Source organism: Camelus ferus, chromosome 11 (genome assembly GCF_009834535.1).
Source record: "Camelus ferus isolate YT-003-E chromosome 11, BCGSAC_Cfer_1.0, whole genome shotgun sequence".
Lineage (NCBI taxonomy): Eukaryota > Metazoa > Chordata > Mammalia > Artiodactyla > Camelidae > Camelus > Camelus ferus.
The window spans coordinates 65,479,698-65,507,621 of NC_045706.1; the positions used below are offsets into that span (position 1 = coordinate 65,479,698).

The window sequence follows — 27,924 nt, forward strand, 5'->3', positions numbered from 1 at the left end:
TTACATACTGCAATACTCACCCATTGTAAGTATACAATTACAATATTTTTAGTAAATTTATACAGCAGTGCAACCATTGCTGTAGTTCAGTTTTAGGACATTTTCATTATCCCTGAAAGTTTCTTTGTGTCCATTGACAGCTCACTCGGTACCACCTCCAGCTCTGGGTAACCACTGATTTGAATTTTCTCTCTATAAATTTGCTTTTTCTGGACATTTCACATAAGTGAATTATACCGTAATTATGCCTCTTGTGTCTGACTTCTTTTTTGGGGATTCATTGATGCTGTATCATGTATCGGCTGTGCTATCCTTTGATTGTTGAACAATATTCCATTTGATGACTATGCCATATTTGAAAAATCCATTTACTAGTTGATGGACATTTAATTTTTTTCCAGTTTTTGGACATTATGAATAATGCTGCTATGAGCATTCATACGTTTTTAATTCTCTTACATAAATCCCTAAGAACTGACAGACTTTGTTGTATAGTAAGTTTATGTTTAAATATTTAAGAAACTACCATTTTCCAAAGTAGTGTGACATATTACATTCCCACCAACAATATTTGAGGGTTCCCGTTTCTCCAACACTCGATATTGTCTGTCTTTTTGATTATAGATTCTAGTAGATGTAGAGAGGCATTGTGGCCTTACTTTGCATTTTCCAGAACACAAATAATGTTTACCATCTTTTCATGTACTTAATCAACCATTTGTATGTCTTCTTTAGTGACATGACTGAAAATCTTTTGCCCATTTTTAAATTGGAATGTTTGTCTTATTACTGAGTTGTAAGTGTTCTTTATATATGCTGGGTACAAGTCCTTTATCAGACGAACTCTCATCAAACATATGATTCACAAATATTTTCTTCTGGCCTGTGGCCTGCCTTTTTTTTTTTTTTTTTTTTTTTCAAAAATGAAGTACAAATGTTTTAAATTTGATAAGGTGAAGATGTTTTAAATTTTAATGAAGCCCAGTTTATCAGCTTAAAATTATTCATGGGCACTCTATAAACCACAAGGACATTGACCAAAATCCATAGCATGATAGAGAAAGTCCTCTCAGATTTGACTTCTGCTCATCACCACACAGCTTCAGCTCTTGACTGGATTTTGTGTCTCATTCTATATCCTAATCAAAACATATCACCTGCCCTCTCTTAATTGACTATGTCATTTCCACTCCTTGTTCTTTTGTTCAGGCTGTTCCTTCTGTTCAGTAGAGCCTCCCACCTCCCTTCCCATCTCTGGCTAAGTTTTCCCTCTAACTCTTTTGTAACTAATGTCTTCTGGAAAGCCTCCCCCACTCTCTTTCCCTCCTGGGCTGGGTTGGGTGCTCTTCCTAAATGTCCCCTCTTGCTATCTTAGTCTTAGCACACCTCACATTGTTCTGTAATGTTTCACTATATTGTCTATTTTCATTATCTGAGAATAAAATTTGTTAGGTAAAGGAATGTACTTTAGTTTTTCTTTGTACTTCTAGTGCCTAGAATAATAACAGGTTTACTCTAAGCACTTAATCAATATTGATTCAGCATATACCGTGTTTCAAAAAGTTATCAAGAGCCTGACTTCTAAGAAAGTTAGTCTACTTGGTGTACTATGGACAATCAGAAGTAAGCATTTTTCAAATCTACATGTTCAGAGAAATAAGATTATCAGGTAGATTCTGAATTCAGCATCAAATCATTTATTCAGCTTATATTCTGGAAAGACACTGAACTATATGCTTTACATGCATTTTCTCTAATACTCAAACATCCGTGTGCAAGAGAGGTAGCTAGTAATGTTCCTGTTCTATAGGAAAGAAAGCTCAACCTAAGTGACTTGACTGAGGCCACATAGATATTTGCAATGAAAAAGAGAACATGTCATTTCTAAACTAAGCATGAAAAGAAATTACAGCTTCAAGAAACACACTTAACAAGTGTTCAATGATCACATACTATGTGCCAGACAGTATTCCAGGAGCTCTGGATATAGGAGGGAAAGAAGAAACAAAATATTCTGCTGTGGAGCTTATACTCTATGTACTTATATCACCTGCGCTAACACAACAGGTGCTACTCTAACCACATTCTAAAAGAAAAAAATATTTGAACATTCATCTCATTTGAGACAGTGAAGACAGGAAAAGAGAAAATTTTTGAGCCATACAGACATGGGAATGCTTCTTTTCCTTTCATTTTTTTTCTACGTGGTAGTTGGGAAATGGGAACAGATGTTCATGTACATGTGACTTTGCAGGCAACATAGAGATCATAACCTGGACTTGGACCTGGAGTGACCAATAATATTTGTCAGAGAGACTAAGAAATGCCTATGTGTGCAATGGCATACTTAGGGAATAGTTGGGATGGGCAGGAAAATTGGGAAGAGGCAAGAAAGGGATAGGGAAATAGAAAGTGGGGTGGGGAAGAAGGAGAACAAGGACAGTCATAACAAAAGCACCATCTGAGAATCCTCCCTCTGCGCCCTCAGGGTAGAGGCTTGCCCGTTCTGATCACTGTTGTATGACTCGGGACCTCCCAAGAATGCTTATCACTTAGTTGGTGTTCACTAAGTGTGTTAGAAATACGACTTACTGAAAGAAATCTATCAATTAATTGAAAAAATGTCTGTTGATTGATCTGATATCCTAGCCATAGTGTGAGATCTTGGCTTCTGCCATTAAGAAATACACAGAATATTTGGGGAGCAAAATAAGATCAAATTACTCAAAGGAAAGTATGATAAATACTGTATCAGATAGAGAAACAAAGTGCTATGAAACAGTAGAAGGAGCTACTTGCTCTGTCTCAGGACTTGAGGAAGGCTTCATGGAGAAAATGGCATTTGATCTGGGAAGACCACTGAAGCCATGGTGTGGAGAGAGTTGTTTGGGAAAAGATGCAAATGTCATGGTAGCCAGAGATACAGTACACAGACAGCAGAGACTGGGCACACATGGAGGGCTTGCCAGTCAATCTAGAGGTTTGTGTTATAGCCTGGGGCCCCTGGGAGGCAAAGCAGCCCACATTAGTTCACCCTTGGCTTTACCGTCGGAGCTATCTTCTTAGAAATGTAAGTTTTATAATGTTAATACCCCTTTTAAGCCACAAAGCCACTCAACCATCACACAGTATTATGAAATACGGATTTCCACATGCTGGTGGGACCCCTAGAAAGGCACCAAACATGAAAGTGAGAATCCTATTGCAGAAGCACTGGTCTACCAGGTCACTGAACTTCTAAGGTGGCCACATGCCCACCTCCTGGTGCCCACGCCGTGGTGTAGTGCTCTCCTGTACCATATTAGGATAGGTCTGTGTGACCAATGGAACACAGAGGCAGTGATGGTTTGTTACTTCGAAGGCTAGGTCATAAAATACTTTGTGGCATTGATTCTCTCGCTTCGATGATTTACTCTGGGAGAAGCCAGTCACCATGTTGTAAGGACAGTCAAGAAGCCTGTGGATTGCCCGATGTGGCAAGGAATATTAGTTGCCAATAGCCATGTGAGTGAGCCATCCTGGAGGCGGACTCTCCAGCCCCAGTCAAGCCTTCAGATGGCTACAGCCCCATCTGGCATCTTGACAGCAACCTGATGAGAGACTCTGAGTCAGAGCCACCAAATTCCAGACCCACAGACATGCTGAGATAATAAATACTTGTTGTTTTAAGCCATTAAATTTTACAATATCTTTTATGAATCAATTCATAAGATAGTCAATGATCATCTAAAGTCAGAATTAAAATGAAGGCTAGAGACTAAGTAGGGCAGGCACTGGTAATTGGTTCAACATTTCTCATAAAGCTTAAAGAGATTTGTGGAGTCCTTCTCCACTTCTGTTGGTCAGCGTTGGCACACACATTGAGATATCCTTACTGTCCTTGATTCCAAGAGATGCAGCTTGTTCCAAGCTTGCGTGTCTAGTTAATGATAAGCATTCAATTTCCTGATTGCAACTACTCATCTAGGAAGAAGGCTGCTTAAGAAAGTGGGAGATAGTTTGAAAGCTAATTATGGTGGCTGAATATGGCTCCCAAAGAGATCTGGGTCCTAATCTTTGGAATCCATGAATGCTGTCTTATATAGCAAAAGAGATTTTGCAGATGGAATTAAGCTAGGGATTTTGAGATGGGGAGATTTTCCTGGATTATCCAGGTAAGATCTAAATGTAATCACTGATGTTCTCATAAGTGGGAATCTGAGGAAAAATTGATAAAGAGGAGAAGGTAATGTGCTGTGAAACAGGGAGAGAAAAGATAATGTGATTCAGGGCCATGAGCCAAGGAATGAGGACAGCATCAATTTGGAAGTAGATAAAGAAAGAGTTTCCCTTGAACCTCCAGAAGGAACCAGCCTTGCTAACCTTTTGATTTTAGCCCACTGAGACTGATTTTACCTTTCTGATCCCCAAAATTGTACAAGAATAAATTTGTGTTATTTTAAGCTACCAAGTTTGTTATAATTTTTTACAACTACCATTGGAAATGAATACAATCTTAGCTTCATCACGTCCTAGTTCTGTTAGTTTGTGCAAGACAATCTTTCTAAGACTCTGTCTTTTCATCTGTAAAATGAGAATAATAAAATGTCTGTGTCAAAGTGTTGTTGTTAGACTGAATAAGATCATTCATGTAAAATGCTCAGCATAGGACTTGGTACCTGGAAATTTCTTTATAAACTTGGCTCTTGATTTCATCTAGATAGGAACACTGCAACATTTTTTTTTTGTCTCCTTTTGAAAACTCAAGTAGAGTACCAAGTTGTCTTGAAATATAGAAAGGGTCAAATATTTATTAATTATTCTATTGTCACCATCCTATCAGGAACCCTGAAGTCTATTTACTTCATCCTTTCTGATTGTCCTTCCTCAAGGGTGTTGAGTGCAAAATGGGGAAAAGGCAAAAAGATAGAATGACTGGAAAATAAGCCATGAATAAGAGAACTAACAAGGATTTTGAAATGATTTCTTTGCCTATTATCTGCTCTCAGAGAAAGCCACATAAAACAGGTGAAAATTTATCCTATTTATAAAGATCTCCAGAGAGGGAGTGTTTGCAACCTTTCTTAGTGATTTCCCTTGGTACATATGAAGACTGTTCTTGCTTTTCAAAGACTACACTGATGGCTGTACATACTGCTTTCCAAAAAAAAAAAAAAAAAGGAATGGTTTTGTTTTTGAAAGCTGCTTGATATACAATGATGACTAAAAAGTCTACTCCAAAAGCAGCCATGTGTTGGTTACCTGGCCATGTTTCTAGTGCAGCTTCACGACCACTGAAGGTGTGGAGCAGCAGAGCCATATAAACCTCTTCTCCTTATTCTGAAATAAATTTCAAAAATTCACTTTAAAAAAATCTTACAGTCATCATATTTACTTATAGTATATATCCCTACAACTTAGTTTTCCATAGATGCTTATACTTCAAATTTCTACTGATTTATTATTTGTTTTCTTTCATTCTACATGCTGATCACATTTGCATAGATGAATTGCTCTCTGATTTACACATGAGCCCTAGTGGGCAAGAACAGAATCTACATCATTCTCTTGTATAGTACTTTTGCCTTGTTACTGTTCTCTGGTGATAGTGATGACACTATAAAATGAAGCCAAAGGAACATTTTTAAAATAAGGTCTGATGTTATTAGATCTTCACTGGATATCTCTCCATTTACAGAGTAGAGAACTGAGGAATAACTGTTGTGTCTTCATGACAGACAACTGACATAGTTGAAGCCAATGATTTTCTAAAGACCTGCAAAATCCTGGTCCTGTTAGTTGGAGATGACAGTGGAAATAAATGAATTGCGCTCACTGACTTGGCTTCTAATGCAAGACTAAGGTTCACCAAAAGGGCTAAAGATCAAGTTCTCTTCTATCTCTGGACATGCCTCCACCCTGGACACTGGTCCTCAGTGAATCCCAGGTTTGCCCACCCCTATAGTTAGCAGCACATTAAAGAAGAGAGTGCATTTTTCCTCCTTTGTTCAGGGTTGGGTGATATCCGTTGAACGAGAAAGGTATGGGACCTGGCACCAGAGCAAAGGCAGTCTGAAGTCAGCTGACCAGGTTGTCATTGTCTCTAACGCAAAGATCCAACTACCTAAGTTGGTAATGGAGGCAGACAGGCTCCGAATGGAAGTGGCCTTGTTTGGCCAGCAGAGATTGACAGCAGAGGCAGGGCTCACCTCTACCGGTGGGGGGCGTGCTGCCTCACAGGTGCCATCTAATGGTGGTAGCTTAATAGTAGCCTTAGTAGGTCTTCTGTGACAGCTTTAAAGCCACAGAGGAAAGCCAGGCATGAAGTAGTTGCCTTCATATAGATGCTCTCATTGTTGAAGGTAGGTGAGGAATGAAAACAGGTATCTCCAGAAGGTGGTGTTGGACCCCTTTCCAGTTAAGAAGCTCATGCTGGCTTTTTGCTTTTGTGGGGAATCAAAATTTATTCATCTATAGCCTGAAATCCTCCTCCCAGCTTATTGAACTCAGTTCACAGGTTCTAGGAGAGAAGATGAAACTTTCGTTTATTTTCACACTACACATAGAGAGATACTGTACATAATTTCCTCAGCTGAAATCTTGTAGATTTTGATGCATTTTATCTGTTTACACAAGATCAGCAAGGCTTGGCTTCTCCCACAGTAAACACTGAATCGTGTTTATAGAGGCAGGGCAGGGTCTGTGGGTAGCATGCACAGAGTGCTCCAGGCTCCTTTTGTCCTTTTTCAGAGATGCCAGAGGAATGTGCCTTTGCACTGTTTTGCCAGCAACCCTAAATCATGATTAATTGAAAGCCCTCTCTCTCCTCGGTTAGTCCTGACACAAGCAACTGTTTTTCTGTCACATTGATTTTTCTGTCCTTGCGGATTCAGAGCTCTCCTAACAGGGTGAGCTCTCTGACAAGGAAGTTTTGCAACCTAATTTACAGCTGGAGTCAAGGTTGTCCGTGAGGGCCCAAGGGGAACTGTCGCAATCTGCCGGTTAAGTATGCATTTAATTGTGTTTAGCCGAGCAAGTTTGTGATTTCTTCACCCTCTCCAACAAATATGTTATTTGTACTATCTACCTTCTCTAATCTAGGTGTTTGAAAAATGTCACTAACGTGTGTGGGCTAGAATACATTTTGTTTTCTTGTGGGTCTATTCACTTAACAAGGGCAGTCTCTGAGGAATCTTCAGGAACTGCTTGCCATCTTTCCAAATCATCTCTCTCTGCAGTGACCATGATTTCATCCCGAAGGAAAATAAGGTAATCTTTTCAAATAAACATTCTCAAGAATGTTTAGAGGGAATCCAATTGCTAGTCTCCAGAACCCTCCCAGTGGTTGAAAATTGTTGTACTATGGGAGTACAATTACAGTAAGTTGGAGTGTTTGTAAGCATTCTGTATTTTCAGATGATTAATAATAATAAGTTACATTGCAAGCAAAGATGCGTGTGTATGTGTTTTCAAAGAGTCATTCAGGGTCTTTTTTCCTCAATGTTGTTGGTGGAAAATGAGGCACAGAGAGATTAAAACTTTTCCCTAGGTAAGGGAGTTGACAAGCAGCACTGGCAACACTTGAACCTAAGCCCACTAGGTTTCACTGGGCTAACCTGCTTCCTGTGAGAGTCAGTTAGAGAAGGGATATTTGATCAGTAAGTGAGAAGAGATCATTGAAACAAATGTATTTGGTTGCATGCAGTTTATTAGTGCAAATTCCTAGTCACAAGGAGCTTGGCATGCAATGGAGAAAATATAGAGTATGGGCTGAAGACACTAAAAATGACTTGGATGATAAAATCAATTAAATCAATACAGACCATGAATGCTGGGGTCTATCATATTACATACATGATTTTGCATTTAAAAATTTTTTTTAATTTTAATTTTTCAAATACTTTCCTCTTTCCCTCCCTGGTCTGTAGGCTTCTGAAGGACAAACCTCTTTTCTTATTTGGGCCTGAAGTCTCAGGACTTAATGTGAGCCTCACACAAACGAAGGCAGGAATGATTGAGTGAATGAATTCAGTCTTGATTTGACTTCTTTATCTCCCATTGTTTGTGGGCCTGATCTCTAATTTATCTATCATTTGTTGGTTAAGATGCCTGTACATTCAAAGCATCTTTTTACTATGTCCCCACCTATGCATGACATAAACACATCATTATGTTGTTAAAAATCTTATAGCAGTCCATTTCTTATTTCTATCCAATAGAAATGCAATGTGAGCCTCATATAATGTAAAATTTTCTAAAAGCCACATTAAAAAAGTAAAAAGAACAATATATTTTAACAACATATCTAAAACATTACTATTTCAACATAGAAATACAAAATTATTAAGACACTTAACATTCATTTTTCATACTAGTTTTTTGAAATTAGGTGTATATTTCACACTTAATGGGCATCTCAATTCAGACCTACCTTTGGACTACAATGCAGATGACCACACTCTGAGTGATTAATGGGCACACAGGCCACTGTACTGGTCAGAACAGCTCTGTAGTTCATATGTAGATGTAGGGGACATTTCCCGCTGCTTAGCACTTAACGCCTGTTAGTGGCCCACCCTCAGCCCCTGTAGTTTGGAAACAACCCCTTCCTCAATGGTCTGTGTGACCAACCATCCCAAATTGATCGAGGTTCCCTGGGGCAAGGACTTGCAAAGCTAAAACTAGGACAGTCCTGAGTAAACCAAAAAGGCTGGTCATCGCATACGGAACCCATACCACTGTGAATGTCTCAGACGTAGCATACACAAACCCGATTGCCAATCACAGAATTTTGTGAGAACCACTAGGAAAAAGAGCCTCATTTTCTGTGGGGTTATTCTCTAGAGTTCTCGCTAACCTTCTTTACACGAGGGGAGAGCCTAGTTGACAGTGATTCCTACTGTGGAGAAACCCAGAGGGAGAAACTGAAACTTGGTGCCTGCCTGCCTGCCTTCTTGCCTGCCTGCCTTCTTGCCTGCCTGCCTGCCTTCTTTCTTTCCTTCCTTCCTTCCTTCTTTCCTTCCAAGTTCCTGGATCCAGAGTTGCCTGAACCTGTCCTACCTTTGGACTTTTCAGTAAGCCAATTAAATCTTTACACCTACCTCCATTTTTTTTTCTTGTTTGTTTAATTTATTCAGATTGGATTTCCATCACTTGATATCAAGACAGTCCTTACTAATAAAGTAGGTTAAGAGAGAGAGAGTGAGAGAGAGAGAATTCTAGCCAGAATTCTTCAAGCTCTTAAGAAACATAAGGCTGTTATGTTGTCTATTTTTCTTTAAAAATAGCCTCCTTGAGCTGCTGTCTCTGTGTGTGTGTGTGTGTGTGTGTGTGTGTGTGTGTGTGTGTGTGTGTGTTTTCTTTTATGCTGCTTAGAATAGTGGACACCTTTGTGGTGAAAGGAGCTGACGGCGGTCAAATAGCTGCCTGCCGGCAGCAGCCTATGAAGCAGTGGGCGTTTTTAAAAGTAGGAAGCAATGAAGACCTGCTGTTTTTCTTCTCTTGTCTTTTCTTCTCTTGCTCTTAGACCTTTGTGTTTTACTTGTGTTGTGGTTATTTTGCTCCATTGTAATGACTCTCATGATAGATTATAAGACTCACTGCAGGTATTGAAACAATCTAAAGTTCACCATTTCTCCAACCTGTGGCCTCAGGGACCCTTGGGAGGTTGTAGACTTGCAAAGTCAGGCCGCTGAAAATCCATCCATCCATTTATCTCTTCTTAATCAATGGATACTAAAAGTGCGATCATTAGCATGTGGAAGGATTATAACACTTTCTGACAGTTTCAAGAGAAGAGTGAGTAAGCACTTAATACATGTTATTGAGCTACTGATACGTAACTTGACAAGTTAAGTGCCCTATGGGAAACACCTCATGTATATCATTGCATAATATTTAGACTTCACAGCCATCTAACAAGGCTATCATTATTATCCTTGTTGTTTGAAATAGAAAAATAAAATTATATAAACATATTTATCCTTGTTGTTTGAAATAGAAAAATAAAATTATATAAACATAATTTTGTATTCACTATTCATCTAACAAAACTTTAAAAAAATTATTGTATTCTCAATGAATTTAACATCTAGTGGAGAGAATAGACTTGTGAACAAATGGCTATTACACTATGTGTGAGGGTATAAAAAACTAAATACTGCTGGAGAGGAGAGGTAGGGGAAGATCACCTAAGACCAGAAGTAGGGGCGACTATGGGGCAGAGAGGTGGTCAGAGAAGCTCCCTGGAAGCGTGATGCCTGGTACCTGACACTTTAAAGCTTTTCTTTTCTATTGCATTTTTCTTAACCTTTTTCAAGAGAGGGTTTGATTATTTTACAATGACAAATTTTAGTTTGTTTTTTTGCATCGTAGTGACACAAGTGGCAGAATTCTAAATTATGAAGCAAAAGAGTTGGGTTCTTTGCTAGATCTCTGGATTGACTACTTGTGAGGTCCTTGGGCAAAGTCTCAAGCATTTGAGACTTGAGTGACTTCACCTGTGAAGTAAGGCAGCTCAGCCAATGTATCCATGATAGTATCCCTTCCAAACTCAAAGACACTACAAAGCCTTCAAACAGTGCCTTCCATTTCCACATTTACTGTCCTTTTATTTAGAACTATTATCTGGAAACCACAGTACAGAAGCAAGGATTTGCAGCTGAGTGTACAGGGAACTCAGCTGACAAGGGAAATGTTTCATCTCATTTTATTATTACCAAAGACAGAAGATACAGGGCTGCAGGCTTTCTTCATTCAACTGCAGCCTAGGATGGGGTAGTGAAGATTCAGCACATCAGGTTAATGGTGGCAGAGAGACAGAATTCCCTCAGATGCCTCAATCTAGCATTATCAGATTCACAGCTGAAGAACAGTGAGTTTCATTCAGTATTTATTAATATCCTGAGAGTTCCCTATACAGAAGCAAAAACAAACAAATGAAAATCTCACATCTTCATATGAATATACTTTGGAGGCAGTCCAAAATCTTAATCTTAGAATCTGGATTTTTCTAAGAAATTAGCTTTCCTCTTGTGTTTAACTTTTTGCACCTGGGGTGCATTTATGTATGTAGCTATGAAATGAAGGGGCGGTGGGAGAGAGAGAAACTGTTGCATTGTGTTCTCAAGTTTACAGTGGGTCCCCAACTTGAAGATAGAAATCATTTTTAAGATTTGTGAAAAAAAATAAGAGAATGGAAAGGCTAAACTATTTATTAACCATGACCATATCGGTGCACTTAACCTCTCACACTGATTTTTTTTTTTTTTTTTTGGTTTCAAAAACTTCTTAATGTTACTTTCATGTTTTGATTTAAGTGAAATTAAATGAAAACATTGTCTTATGTTTTATGAACAAATGTGGCAGTTAATATACATTGTGTATTAATATACAAAGTAATATACATTAGCCTTAGAAGACTATTTGGCTTTTCCCAAATGGATGTTTTCCCTTACTGCATGTTGAAATTGATATTTTACTTCTCTGCAGCTAAGCATGTGACAGTCTTGGCCACATGGTAACTCAGCAGAAGGATCCATGCACTGAGTGTATCATGATGCTCTTCCAGACTTCAGCCATTTCTTAAAAGGACAGCACTGCAGGATTAAGCCCTAAATACTCAATATGATGCACCTGGAAAGTCATCTAATTCACAATATCAGAGTCACAGACATGGTGCACACTTATCCAAAGTCAATGTATCCAGTATCTGTTTTCACTACTGAAACACACTAGCATGAAAGTCTCTGGTATCTTCCACCTGATTTTTGTCACTGAAAATGTGGCCAGCATTATCTTCATGCTGCCTTGTGATTGGTACATACAAGCCAATGGAAGATATTTTCAAACCTTAACAACAGTCATCACCAGCAACTTCCTGTTTAGTGTGACTGCAGCTCCTGCTACTGCTATTACCACTACCATTTATAAGTGACTCCAAGCCATCACCGTACTAGAAACAGGTGTATGTATCTCTAAGGCTTGACTTCCTCTCCACATCTTGTTTCCCCATTTCTGGCCCTTGTCATCCCTCCTCACCCTGGATGTGGCTTCTCTTTAGTCAGGCTGTGACTCCTCCTGCAAGGGGGCTCATTTTTATCTGCTTGTAAAACCAGGCAAATTAATGTTGCAGAACTGTTCTTCCACTCATTTTAGCCTTTTCCTGTTTGAAATTTTTCCCAGAGTTGCACCTCCATCATAGGAGGTTTATAAGGTGCCACGGTATTACAAGTTGATCTGAGTCAGATTATTCTCTGTGGATGCTGATAGTCTTCCATGAAATTTAACTCCAAGGTTCAAAAGAGAATAAATCTCAGACCAGCTTCTACCATATATATATATACACCACACACATATGAACACACACACACACACACACAGAGGGAGAGATCTGTTAAACAAATCTTTATTAGTCAGTACAAACAGTTCATAAACCTGTTTTGCAATCTCTATGGAGTCCCAGTTCTCTTCTTTATTACTCAATGTGTCCCAAACGCCACCTTACATAAAATGTGCCTTAAAGGCATATGTGATAATCTTCCAGGGGCAGGATTCCATGATCTTTTCCATTGACAACAGGTGTCAAGGACTGCGAAGGATCTGAGGTTTACCCTACTTTGGAGCTCACATGTTTATCTACCATAGTTTTGTGAAATGGCAGAAGACATGAAACTCTTGGATCAGAGGCAACAGACAGTCAGTACTCACAATAGCCAGAGTATCAGCATTTACACTGGTTCTGAGTCCTGGTTCTCACAGGCAATGTGCACAGGGTCAGATAATACATGTTACTCAGTTAGGTACATTGCAGGGGGGTAAACCTGAGCTTAAATAACTCTGAATCTTTTATACTAAATGGTAAGCCTGAGTACTTTATGCTCTGGAAAGAGATCCTGTCTTTATCTTTCAAAGTTGTTAAGTCAAGGATTGGCAAACTTTTTGTAGAGACACTATAGTAAGTAAAGGGCCAAAGAGTAAGTATTTTAGGTTTTCTTGGCCAAATATAATCTCTATTGCATATGCTTCTTAACTTTTTGTTTGTTTTATAACAATTTAAGAAACAGTTTAATTCATAAGACATTCAAAAATAGGCTGCAGGCTGAATTAAGCCCATCGGCCATTGTTTTCCAACTCCTGCTATTAAAAAATAGAAGACAAAAGATTTGCTAACTGCCCAAGGAGGAAATCCATCTCTATTTCCTGGGCTGTTCACAATACAATAAGCCTTGAAAAGGTAGTCCAAAACAAGGACAGTCCATGCCTCTGCTCAAAGTCAGCAGAAACCTGAAAATTAAGTCCAAATAATATCCACCCCTCATTTCTACACTATCTTGGTTTCTGGTGAATTTTCCCATGAGTTTGCCACTTTATAAACAATTCTGATTAATCTAACCTATGGAAGCCGGGACCAAATTTGTTCAGATGTCTTGCAGAGCATTTACTTCAAGCTGTTACCAAAATGAATCTAAGCAGGCAAGGCTAAGAATGTATCTAAAACATTTCATTCAGTCCATATTCTGTAATAGATTTACTGTCACCAAGGAAAGTATATTTCTAACAGTCTGCATGCTATTAATAAACCACTAATTTCACTAATGAAAACCCATTTTTGACAGTCTGATAATTAGCTAAATATCTGGTGTGATCAGAGATAACGATAGCTGAAGTGTTCATAATAATCACCTCTGGATAGTGATTTTTCTGATATGATGCCTACTGACCACTTCTGGGGTAAGGATTCTTCATTAAAATACCGACTGCACATGAAATATCAAAATGTTCATGCTTCACTGTTCTAATGAAAATTACAGTTGTCCTAACACTAGATTCGAAGGTGGCACCTGGTTTTTGTCACTATCATCTGTCTTTGCAGGCATTTGTTGAATTAGTTGATGCTGAGCAATTGTCAGCCATTAATCTCTACAGTTGCATCTTTTTTCCCCAACCACCAAACCTCTCAAGGTCACCCTCTCTCAGGTAATTTGATCTTTTCTTGGAATGGTAGGAAACTCTTAATTATACCTGTCCTACCTTAAGGCCTAGAAGAAATAACATTTGAGTACTGCCTGGGCCATACCAACACACATGGCATATTCATGAGATTGTCCCAGGCCTATCTGCCAAGATAACACCCTGCGTCATTATCATTCTGTTGCTTCTGTGCTATGCTAAGGTATGGAAAGTTCTAGAATTTTGCTGATCTCTAAAGACCAGCTGTGATTGAAGTATAGGACCCTTCAGTTCTCAGTTCACTTGTCCACTCCCGTGGGAGGTGGGTTCAAGCATTTTCTCAGGGACTCATCCTAAGTCCTCACTCTGTTATTAAATCTCCAAGCTCTCTTTTTCACCCTCATCTCAGTCTCTAGACAAGTGCTGTCCAGTAGAATTTTCTGTGATGATGAAATATTTAATATCTGTGCTCTTCAATATGGTAACCACTAGGCGCATTTGTCTATTGAACATTTGAAATGTTACTAGTGTGACTAAATAACAGAATTTAAATTTTATTAATTTTAATTCATTTAAATTTAAATAACCACAGTGACCAGTGGCTACAATTTTGGATAGTGCAGCTCTATAATCTTTATATAATCTAGGTTGGGTGATGATTAATAGGAAGAAAAGGAAATCTAAAACACATTTTCTATTCTTTAAAATCTTTTTCTGAAAAATTTAAGTCAAGAACTGGTTTTATTCCAAAATAGAAAGTAGCAGGTCCAGATAGGTACGCTGATAAATTCTATCAAACATTTATGGAAGAAATTATACCAGTTTTCTACAATGGAAGATTCACTTCTGAGGTAAGAAAGCATAGAAGGAACTTACCAGGTGCTTAAATTTTAATCTACTTTTCCTACTCATTCACAGTGTGACCTTAGGAAAATCACTTAATTTTTTAGACTCATAATTTATCAACTTATAAAATAAAGGCTAATAATATTTTTCCAAGATGATTGTGATATTTCAAAATGAATAAGATCATTCATACAAAGCACTGTCACATGTCAAAAAAATACTATATGTAGTTTAGATATCATTTGCCATTCTTTCTCTGTTTTTAAAACAACATGTGTTTAAAAATTGGTTTGCACTGGACTCTATTTGTTGAAATTTAGCGTCTAAGAAATATGTAATTATGTAATATTTTGTCAAATCATTGATAATTTTATTCTCCAAATGCTATTTGAAATATAACATTATTGATGTACCACTTTATGACTGCTGCTTATTTTTAACAGTTACATATTTCCATGAGTATATCAGCCCAAACTTTACCTACAGATTACATAAATAAATATTTATAAGAACCTATGATATATATATTCACACACATGTACATATATTCACTGCTTAAGCACTTTTTGTTTTCAAAAAATTAATTTATACGGCTGTGCTAACAAAGAGTCAACTCCGTATCTGAATTTTCAAGTCTATTAGTGAATTGGTTGTTTTCAGAGGGTGAGATAGGCTATAATAAACTTTATTATAACCATAAGCCAACATGGTTGAAAGACTTTATATTCTTGAGAAAAAAAGACACTAAATGGGAGACACTTATAAAAAGATGTTATGAACTAACTCTACCTAGAATAACAGATAAAAAGGCTGTTGCATGTTTGCTTAATGCTATTGAAAGAATCACACCAAACTCATGGTTGTGTATAGAAGTAGGAGGTGGTGCTAGTGAATGAATGAGCACTGGCCTCATGAAACACTGCCAAGGGATACCACAAGGGAAAATTACAGAGGCAAGGGTCATTCATTCATTCCTGTGTGTAGTTAACCCATACTTATTGTTGTCTATGTTGTGCTAGATCAATGTTTGTCAACCTTTTCTCATTATCAACACTCCCCACCAATTGTACTCCTCTCCCATGAAATTTTAGTACCTTGGATATACTGTGTATTTGTTTATGGATTTTGACCCTTGGGGGTGGGTGTGGTTAAGCCATTCATTGTCTAAGATTTTTTTTCACCCCCTTAGGAGTGGTATCACCCCCACTGAGAATGCATGAACTATTTGCCAGAAACAGTGGTGAACAAGGCAGATGAAGTTTCTGTCCTCAGAGTGCTGGCAGTTTAGTAGGGTAGACAGACACACAAATAGACAATTATACATCATGATAAGTGCTGCAATAGGGGTGGCAAAGAACAAGCGAACTTACTTGAATAGTGAAACCATCTCCCAGCCCCAGCACTCAGGATGGGGGCCTTTTTGTTTGTTTGTTTGTTTTTTCCTTTATTTTATTTTATTTTATTTTTAATTGAAGTATAGTTGATTTACAATGTTGTGTTAATTTCAAGTGTACAGCAAAGTGATTCATATACATATATTCTTTTTCAGGTTATTTTTCATTACAGGTTATTATATGATACTGAATATAGTTCCCTGTGCTGTAAGTAGGTCCTTATTTTTATCTGTTTTATATATACTAGTGTGTATTTGTTAATCTCAGACTCCTAATTTATCCCTCTCTCCCTCTTTCCCCTTTGGTATCTGTAAATTTATTTTCTGTATCTGTGAGTCTATTTTGGTTTTGTAAATAAGTTTATTTGTATCATTTTTTTAGATTCCACATGTAAGTGATATCATTTGATATTTGTCTTTATCTGACTTATTTCACTTAATTTGATGATCTCTAGGTCCATCCATGTTGCTGCAAATGGCATTATTTCATTCTTTTTTATGGCTGATATTCCATAGTGTATGTATATACTACCACTTCTTTATCCACTCATCTATTGCTGGACATTTAGGCTGTTTCCATGTCTTGGCTATTAGAAATAGTGCTGCTGTGAACGTTTGGGTGCATGTATCTTTTCAAATTAGAGTTCTGTATGGACATATGCCCAGGAATGGGACTGCTGGATCATATGGTAACTCTGTGTTTCGTTTTCTAAGAAACCTCCATAGTGTTCTCCACAGTGGCTGCACCAATTTACATTCTCACCAGTAGAGCAGGCGGGTTCCTTTTTCTCCAAATCCTCTCCAGCATTCATTATTTGTAGACTTTTTATGATGGCCATTCTGACTGGTGTGAGGTGATATCTCGTTGTAGTTTTAATTTACTTTTCTTTTATAATTAGCGATGTTGAGCATGTTTTCGTGTGCTTCTTGGCTGTCTGTATATCTTTTTGGAGAAATATCTGTTTAGTTCTTCTGCTCATTTTTTGATTGGGTTGTTTGATTTTTTGATATTGAGCTGTAAGTGTTGTTTATATATTTTGGAAATGAATCCCTTGTTGGTTGCATCATTTACAAATAGTTTCTAGGATGGGAGACTTTCAACTTAGTGTCCAGAGGGAAGCTATGAGGGACTGAACTTCAGTTTGAGACTTCAGTTTAAGCCAGTTTGGTTTTGAATAGTTTCAAAATTAAGATGCCAATATTATTATTAACAATAAAACAATGAAATTCAGTTTAAGAGTTCCTCCCGACGAAGCTTGAGGGACACAGTAGACTTGTGTTTAATGCCTGAAAAATATTAAGAGGCTGCCTGAAGAGGCCAGCAAGCAGAGGGTTGCTTGGAGGAACTGACTGTACTCCCACTGAGAGATGATCAAAGGCTCTTTATTCTTTAAAACCAGATGTGTAACCTACAGTAGAAACGATGGTGGTAATGTCAAGGCTAAACCATGAGTCAAAAGAAGCAGTCACAGATTAAGGCTGCCAAGCAGAGAAGAAAATGTGTTTAAGAGAAATAAGAGTGTTCCACTGGTTTTCAAAAAGAAAGAATAAATTACTATTACTTTGCCCATGGAAAGCAAAAGGTTTTTTTTTTTTGTTTCTTTTTTTTTCAATTTTCATCCTTTTACTGAGGAGGGAAAAAAAATATTTAACATTTTTTGTTGTATAAGGAATAGCGCCTAAGGCAGGTACTTCTACACCTGACCTCACGCGCTCCTGCTTCATAAAGCTATAGGACAGAGCAGAGTAGGAATGGGAAAGGGAGGGCAGAAGACAACAGATAAACTGGAAGGGAGCAGGGGATGCAGAAAGGATGGCAACCGCCACGTGTGTGCCAAACAGTCCCTGCAGCTAATCAGGATGGTGCCAGCCAAGTCTCTGTCCTGGCTGGTGACCCTGCCACGGACGCAGGAGAGAACGTTCAGTACTAAGGGAGGGACAGCACAACTCGGCCACGGCTACAGGCAGACAATCCAGAGGGAAGAGGGGGCACCGGATCCTGCTACTTGTGTCACACAAGCTGGAAAAACCCTGCCTCCCCCGCGGCTGAGGCACACCTACATCCCAGCCACCTCCTGGCCCCCGGCACCATACACTCCTCCTCCTGGAGGACCGAGACCCTGGCTAGACACCCCGCTCTGGGATAAGGGTGAGCAGTCCTAGTCCTCCAGACTGCCTCTTTTGTAAAGACTGGATCAGGGGAGGTGAGAATGGCACAGATTTTAAAAAACAAAGTAGAACCCAGAGAAATGTCAGAGCTGCCGCCATGTAGCACCAGCGACCAAGCCTTGCACTGTTCTTCCCCGTCTCAGTAATCCACTCTACGGAAGGTTTACATAATTGGAACAGCTCTTTCTTCCCTGTGAAGTCTGCTGGCACCAGGTCATAACCTGGACAGTGGGGAGTGTCTGCCTTGGGCTGGTTTGTGCAAGAGGGCCACCTTAGGTCTCCTTGAGGACATTTATCTTGGCGCAGATCTTGAGGGCCGGGCCCAGCTTGATGTTCATGGCACTCATGAGATGTTCCTCTTTAAGTAATAAGAGGGCCTGTCTGTCAATCTCCTGGGAACGAAACTCCTCTGCGATCTCTTGGCAGCCTTGCAGGGAAGCGATGAACTCATACACCTCCTCCACGCTCCAGCGGCTAGGGTTACTGGACAGGAACACAGGGTTGATGCCGTGTAATTCTGGCGTGGGCGGAGCTGTATTGGGGTTCCCCAGGTCACGCTCTCCATGGCCCGCTCTCACGGATAAAGGCCCAGGAGATGTTGGAGAGAGTGCTTCATGATAACTGGAATTATCTGAACCCCGGCTGGAGTCCTCTTGACCCCGGTGGCGGTTGCCCTGGATCTTGGCTCGGGCGATGTCGGAGGAGCTGCGGCGGGGTCCGCGCCGGCGAACACGAGCATAGTTGGCTTCCTGAAACTCTCATTTTTTTCCTCTTCAGCCGGAACTGGTGGCTACAGCTCACATTGTACCTCTTGGCACAAGTCATGGAGCAGAATCTCTTGGAGCCGCGAAACTGCTCTGCAGGGGCGTACTTCCCGCAGTGCTCACACTTAAGGAGGGCCGCCTTCTTGTCGAGCTCAGCAGACGGGCTGTCCCCCCTAAGGGGCCACCTACCTGATTCTCGTTCAGCCCTGTGGTGAGGCCAGTCTGCAGTGGCTTCTCCGGCTCCTTCAATAACTGAGAACAACCCACCGGAAAAGGTTCTGATCCTTCCTGGATAACGAAGCCTTCGATGATGTGGCACATGTGGTCAAGGGTGGGGCGACCACCTCCTCCCATGTTGTAGCCCAGGTCCCTGCCGCCTTCTACATGCAGCCTGTGCACCTGCCAGGTAAACCCCAGACATTGGCTGTAAAACGCAAGGCTGAGTCTGAGGAGGAAAGAGACGATGTCTCCACGTTGAGCTCAATGCTTCCTGCGAAGACGTCTCCAGTAGTTGAGAGCCCGAAGGCCATGGAAGAGAAGAGCGGTCTCAGAGAGAAAGCTGACCCAGTGACCAGAGTGACTGCTAATACCCCGAGCAGCGATGTGGTGGCCTTGGCTCCTGCCCCAGCAGCACCCCCTCCTACGCTGGCCATGGTGTCCAGGCAGATGGGTGACTCGAAACCCCCACAAGCAAAAGGTTTTGAAGGAGCTAGAGGGGTACTTACCATCAATTAAAATCGTCTTTACCCTTGCAAGAGTCACCAATGACTTTTGATTTTAATTCCATTACAGTGACTCAGACAGCATTCATGAGCCACAGTGAACAATGCAATATCAATAGACATGTTACTTTTGTCCAGCAAAATCAGCAACATATATGTTACATAGAAGATATTTATCAATTGATAAATCATTTGATTGCCAGAATGTATGCTCTATATTATAGAGATAAATATGTGGTGATTTAGTGTGGTCTGAGCTGATAAAGCCATGTTCTACTCTTAGGCAGACTCTAAAGCAAGCCCAGTTTTAGTAAGTTGACTCGACAATGCTGGCATACATCATAAAGTACTTGAAAGCAGCTTTTACAACGTATTTTTAATCCCCTGGAAATCTCTTCCTGCTCAAAACGCCATGTGTCACATAGGAATTATTCTATTCCACTGAATGTATTCTAGAAACATACACACCTTATTTACACACCAAACACTTGACAAATATGTTTCATCAGGACAGGGCAAAAGACCAGTTAAATGAAAACTAAAAATTTATACCAGCCAATACAGGACAATTTAATATTTGAAACCAAAGGATACAGTAACAAAGGTCCCCTGCCCCTCTCCGTAGAGAGACTGATGAGGTCACAGGCTAGAGTACAGATAGACCAGCATATGTTACCATAGGAATCAACTAAAATAGATTTCCTCTCACAGAATCTTGACAACAGCATAGTTAAAAGCAACAAATCTTCTAGATCCAGGATAGCAACCATTTTGGTCACATATGAGACCCCTCAGAGTGACAAAAATGCAAGGAATAGACTTTTGCCTCTTCCCAGTGCAAATGCTGAAATAGGCTTCCCTGATATTTCTATAGTCAACAGTATAATACCAGGATGACCTCAGTAAATGAAATTTCTGCTGTTTTGGCTAAAGGAAGGAGGGGTGTGGTCGGTGTAACCCAGTATTTGTGTTGGATTTTCTGAGTTCTGTTTAGTACTTTGTCCTCCTTTGTCTTCTTGAGGTTGTTTGCTGCTGCAGTGATTAAAGGTGGAATGTACCTCACATAGAGTTTGTATCTGACAAACAGCTTTTCTCTGGAGGCTTGTTCATCTCCAGTCAGTTTCTCATTATTATTCCAAGAAAACATCTATACATAGGGGAAACCAATTTGATGAAGGGATACTATACAGTGTATTACTTTAAGGGGGTGTGGGGAATTGGGGTCCAGATTATGTTTAACCTAAGTCTGCATCAGAATTACCTGTGAGCTTGTTGAAATACAGACTCTCGAGACCTCCTCAGGCTTATTCAGTCAGGCTTACTTCTGGGGTGTGTCTTGGCATGCATATATATATATGGTACATATATTTTAACGAGCCACCATATAATTCTGAAATGTACCAGTGTCTGAGTATGCGTAGTCAGCTCTGATCCCCATTTGCCCTTCTTTCCACACTATCAGTCTGTTCCTCACTTCCCACATTCATTTACTGAGAAAAGGTTTCTCTGCTCTCTGTGTCACAGGTATATAATGCCACAGGAGGCCTAAATAGTCTTCCTTATCCATTCCAGAACCAAGCTCTTCCTCTTCCAAAAGGGAGTGAGGATCAAGCCCCAAAGAGCAGGACCTTTAAAAAGAAATTATCACTTGATTTACTTTTAGCATCAGCTTTCAGATGAAAGAGGTATCTCCAAGAGGAAAGAAAATTGTTAATGACAGTCATCAAATTTCATAAATTTTTGTCTTTAATTTTTTGTTGAAATATACTTGACATATAATATTACATTAGTTTCAGGTGTGCCTACATAGTGATGTGACATTTGCATACATTATAAAATGATTACCATGATAAATCTAGTAACCATCTGTCCCCATATAAAATTATTACAATATTATTGACCATATTCCTTATGCTGTATATTATATCCACATGGCTTATTTATTTTATAATTGGAGGTTTGCACATTTTAATTCCCTTTACCTATTTCATGCACCCCTATCCTCTGGCAACGGCCATTTGTTCTCTGTATCTATGAGTCTGTTTTCATTTTGTTATATTTTGTTTGTTTTGTTTTTTAGGATCCATAAGTAAGTGAGATTGTATGGTATTTGTCTTTTCTCTCTCTGACTTCTTTTACTTAACATAATACCCTCTAGATCCTCCCATGTCATCCCAAATAGTGAGGTTCTTTTTTGGGGGAGGGGTGCTGTTCAATAGTATTTTATTATGTGTGTGTATGTATACATGCCACCTCTTTATTCATTTATCAATGGACACTTAGGTTGCTTTCATATCTTGGCTATTGTAAATAGTGCTGCAATGAGTATTGGGTGCATATATTTTTCCAAATTAGTATTTTTCTTTGGATAAATACACAAAGATGAACGTGCTGGATCATATGGCAGCTCTATTTTTAAGTTTTTGAAGACTGTCTATACTGTTTTCCATAGTGGCTACACCAATTTACATTACCACCAACAACGCGTGAGGGTTCCCTTTTCTCCACATCCTTGTCAACACTTGTTATTTGTCGCTTCTTTGGTAGCAGACATTCTGACAGGTGTGAACTGCTATCTCTGTGGTTTTGAGTTGCATTTCCCTGATGATTAGTGACGTTGAGAATCTTTTCATTTGCCTGTTGGCCATCTGTATGTCTTGTGTGTAAACATGTTTATTGAGGTCTTCTGACCATTTTTTAATTGGGTTATATTTCGAGGTTGAATTGTATGAGTTCTTTGCATATTTTGGATATTAACCTCTTATCAGATAGATGATTTGCAAGTATCTTCACCCATTGTGTAGGCTGCCTTTTCGTTTTGTTGCTAGTTTCCTTTATGGTGCAAAAGCTTTTGTGTTTAACATAGTCTCATTTGTTTATTTTGCTTTTCTTTCACCATCCCCCCAAATATTGCTAAAATCAATATCAAAAAGCGTCCACATTGTAAAATGACTGTAAGTCAATTTTAAAAAAATGTAAAAAAAAAAAAAAGTGTCCGGCATATATTTCTGACTAGGAATGGTTCCAGGTCTTACATATAAGTCTTTAATTTGTTTTGGATTTATTTTTGTGTATACTGTGAGAAAGTAGTCCAGCTTGAGTCTTTTGCATGTAGCTGTCTAGTTTCCCCACAATCATTTATTGAAGAAGCTATATTTATTTCATTATGTAGTCTTGCTTCTTTTGTCATAGATTAATTTACCATTTAAGTTTGGGTTTATTTCTTGGATCTCTGTTCTGTTCTGTTAATCTGTATGTTTGGTTTTGTGCCAGTCCAAATTGTTTTAATTACTATAGTTTTATAATGTAATTTGAAATCAGGGAGCATAATACCTCTGGCTTTGTTCTTTTTGTTCAAGATTATTTTGGCTATTCAGGATCTTTTGTGTTTCCTTACAAATTTTAGAATTTTTGTTCTAATTCTGTGGAAAATGCCATTGGTTTTTTGATAGGGATTGCACTGAATCTGTAGACTGCCTTGAGTAATATAGTCATGAGCACCGTTTATATTTCCATTTGTTTGTGTCATCATCAATTTCTTTCATCAATGTCATAGTTTTCAGAGTACAAGATTTTACTTCCTGGATTGGGTGTTTTATTCTTTTTGATGCAATTGTAAATGTGATTGTTTTCTTAGTTTCTCTTCCTGAGAGTTTGTTATTAGTGCATAGAAACTCCAGTGAGAGTTCTGTATATTAATTTTATGTTCTGCATCTTTATTGAATTCATTTATTAGTTTTAATAGTTTTTTGGTGGTATCTTGAGGATTTTCTATATATAGTATTATGTCATCTGCAAACAGTGACAGTTTTACTTCTTTCTCTCTAATTTCGATTTCTTTTATTTTTCTTGGCTGATTACTGTGGCTAGGACTTCTGACACTACTTTGGATGAAAGTGGCAAGAGCAGGCATACTTGTCTTTTTCCTGATCTTAGAGGAAATGTTTTCAGCTTTTCACCATTGAGTATGATGTTGGCTGTGTGTTTGTCATTTATGGCCTTTATTATGTTGAGGTATATTTCCTCTACACTCACTATTGAGGCTTTTTGTCATAAATGGGTATCGAATTTTGTGAAAATCTTTCTCCAAATCTATTGAGATGATCACATGATTTTTATTCTTAATTTTGTTAAAGTGGTATATAATGTTCATTGATTTGGGGATACTTAGCCATCCATGTATCACTGGGATAAAGCCCACTCAATCATGGTGTATGATCCTTTCCAGAATATTGTTGGATTTGGCTTGCTAATTCAATCTGTTGAGGATTTTTGAAGCTATGTTCATCAGTGATATTGGCTATAATTTTTTTGGTGGTGTTTTTGTCTGATTTTGGTATCAGGGTGATGCTGACCTGGTAGAATGAATTTGGAAGCATTCTTTCCTCTTCAATTTTTTGGAATATTTTGTTTTCTAAACTTTGACTAGTTTTATAAGTGGCCTTTCTGCTACTTTTACTATATGTTCACCTTTATCAATAAGATTTTCCTTTCATAAATTTCATATTTCTATTTGTAGTTCTTTTTTGTTTCATTTAGATAAGTTCCTTTAACACTCTGGTAAAGTCAGCTTAGTGGTGTTGAACTCAGCTCTTTATTTTTTGAGATATAGTTGATGTGCAGTATTATATGTTATAGGTGTATAGCATAGTGATTCAAAATTCTTAAAAGTTGTACTCAATATACAGTTATTATAAAATATTAGCTATATTCTCCATATTGTACAGTATATCATTGTAACTTATTTATTTTATACACAATAGTTTGTACCTCTTACTCATCTACCCCTGTCTTGCCCCTCACCCTTCCCTCTAACCACAGGTAACCACTAGTTCATTCTATCTGTGAGTCCATTTCCTTTTTCATTATATTCATTAGTTTTATTTTTTAGATTCCATGTATAAGTCATATCATACAGTATTTGTATTTCTCTCTCAGATCCTATTTCACTTAGCATAATACCCTCCATGTCCATCCATGTTGTAGCAAATGGCAAGATTTTATTTATTTTCATGACTGAGTAGTATTCCATTGTGTGTGTGTGTGTGTGTGTGTGTGTTTGTGTGTATCACATCCCCTTTATCCATTCATCTGTTGATGGATGCTTATGTTGCTTCCATATCTTGGCAATTGGAACTATGCTGCTGTAGTCATTGGGATGCATGTATCTCTTCTAATTAATGTTTTTGTGGTTTTTGGGGAATTGTTGGTCATATTGTAGGTCTATTTTTAGTGTTTTGAGAAATCTCTATACTCTTTCACACAGTGGCTGCACCAGTTTACATTCCCACCAAATGTGTAAGAGGATTCCCTTTTCTCCATATCCTGAGAACATATTTGAAGACATAATAGCTGAAAATTTTCCTAATCTGGGAAAGGAAACAGACATTCAAGACTAGGAGGCACAGAGAGTCCCATACAGGATTAATTCAAAGAGGAACACACCAAACACATTGTAATTAAAATGACAAAAGTAAAAGCTAAGGAAAGAATATTAAAGCAGCAAGGGAAAAGTATCAAATAACATACAAAGGAACTCCCTTAAGGCTATCAGCTGACTTCTCAGCAGAAGCTCCTCAGGCCAGAAGGGAGTGGCATGATATATTTGAAGTCATGAAAGGGAAAAATCTACAACCAAGAATACTCTACCCAGTGAGGCTCTCATTCAGATTTGATGGAGAGATCAAAAGCTTTACAAACCAGCAAAATCTAAAAGAATTCAGCACCACCAAATAAGCTTTACAACAAATGTTAAAGGAACTTCTCTAGACAAGAATGAAAAGACCACAACTAGAAACATGAAAATTATAAAACAAAAAAGTTCATTGGTAAGGGCAAAAAATACAGTAAAGGCGGGAAATCATCCACACACAAAGCTAGTAGGAAGGTTAAAAGACAAAAGTACTAAAATCATCTGTATCCACAATAAGTAGTGAAGGGATACACAAAACAACTAGATGTAAAATGCATCAGTAATTGTGAGAGGAGGAGAGTACAAATACAGGATTGTGAAAATGCATTTGAAAGTAAGAGATCAGCAAATTAATATAATGACATATATATAAATTGCTACATAATAACCTCATGGTAACCACAAACCAAAAATCTATAATGGCTATACACACAGAAAAGAAAAAGGAATTCAAACATAACACTAAAAGGAGCCATCAAATCACAAAAGACAAAGGAAGACAGGAACAAAAAATACCTACAAAAACAACGTTAAAACAATTAAGATGGCAATAAGAACAAACATATCAGTATTTACCATAAATGTAAACAGACTAAATGCTCCAATCAAAAGCCATAAAGTGGCTGAATGGTGACAAAAACCAGACCTGTATGTATGTTGCCTACAAGGGACTCACTTCAGATATAAAGACACACAGCTGGAATTGAGGGGATGGAAAAAGGTTTTCCATGCAAAGGGAAATCAAAAGAAAGCCAGTTAAGGGATACTTATATCAGACAAATAGGCTTTAAAGTTAAGAATGTTTTAAGAGACAAAGGAGGATGTTATATAATGATCAAGGGAACTCTTAGCTCTTGCTTGTCTGTAAAACTGTTTCTCTCTCCTTCAGATCTGAATGATGACTTTGCAGATTGGGTATTCTTGGTTGTAGTATTTTTCTTCTTATCACTTTGACTGTATCATGCCACCTGCTCTGATTTTCAGTGTTTCTGCTGAGAGGTCAGCTGATAGCCTTTTGAGAGTTCTTTTGTATGATTTTTCTCTTGCTGCTTTTAAGATGATCTCTTTATCTGTAATTTTTGCCATCTTAACTATAATGTGTGCTGGTGTGGACCTCTTTCAGATCATCTTGTTTGGGATTCTCTATTTTTCCTGGACTTGGATGTCTGTTTCCTTTTGCAGATTAAGGAGGTTTCCAGCTATTGTTTTTTCAACTAAGTTCTCTGCTTGTTTCTCTGTCTCTTCTCCTTCTGCGACCCATCATTACTGTAAATGTTAGTATGCTTGATGTCATCCCAAGGGTCTCTTAAAATATCCTCATTTTTAAACTTCTTTTTCCTGTTCCACTTGGATGATTTCCACTACTCTGTCCTCCAGATCGCTTATCCATTCCTCTGTATCATCTAATCTGTTGATTTTTTCCCAGTGTATTTTTAGTTTAGTTATTTTATTCTTCAGCTCTGATTGGTTCTTCTTTATACTTTCCAGTTCTTTGTTTAATTTCTCATGGTGTTCACTCATTCTTCTTGCAAATTCATTGAGCTCTTTATGATCATTACCTTGAACTCTTCATCAGGAAGATTGCTTATCTTCACTTCATTTAATTCTTTTTTTTTTTTTAACATTTTTTATTGATTTATAATCATTTTACAATGTTGTGTCAAATTCCAGTGTAGAGCACAATTTTTCAATTATACACGAACATATATATAGTCATTATCTCATTCCTTTCTCTGTGAGCTACCATAAGATCTTGTATATATTTCCCTGTGCCTCACAGTATAATCTTGTTTATCTATTCTACAATTTTGAAATCCCAGTCTATCTCTTCCCACCCCCCCCACCCCCTTGGCAACCACAAATCTGTATTCTATGTCTATGAGTCTATTTCTGTTCTGTATTTATGCTTTGTTTGTTTGTTTGTTTGTTTGTTTTAGATTCCACATAGGAGCAATCTCATATGGTATTTTTCTTTCTCTTTCTGGCTTACTTCCCTTAGAATGACATTCTCCAGGAGCATCCATGTTGCTGCAAATGGCGTTATGCTGTCCGTTTTTATGGCTGAGTAGTATTCCATCATATAAATATACCACATCTTCTTTATCCAGTCACCTGTTGATGGACATTTAGGCTGTTTCCATGTCTTGGCTATTGTAAATAATGCTGCTATGAACATTGGGGTGCAGGTGTTATCCTGAAGTAGGGTTCCTTCTGCATATAAGCCCAGGAGTGGGATTCCTGGGTCATATGGTAAGTCTATTCCAAGTCTTTTGAGGAATATCCATACTGTTTTCCACAGTGGCTGTACCAAACTGCATTCCCACCAGCAGTGTAGGAGGGTTTCCTCTTCTCCACAGCCTCTCCAGCATTTGTAATTCTTTTCTGAGGGTTTTGTCTTGTTCCTTCATT

The 27,924-nt window shown here is 38.4% G+C and overlaps 2 pseudogenes; one reads left to right on the forward strand and one right to left on the reverse strand.

Moving 5' to 3' along the window:
- LOC102507523 overlaps positions 1–27,924 on the forward strand; it is a 367,819-nt pseudogene that overhangs the window by 128,397 nt on the left and 211,498 nt on the right.
- Positions 17,873–19,455, reverse strand: LOC116666862 (annotated as a pseudogene).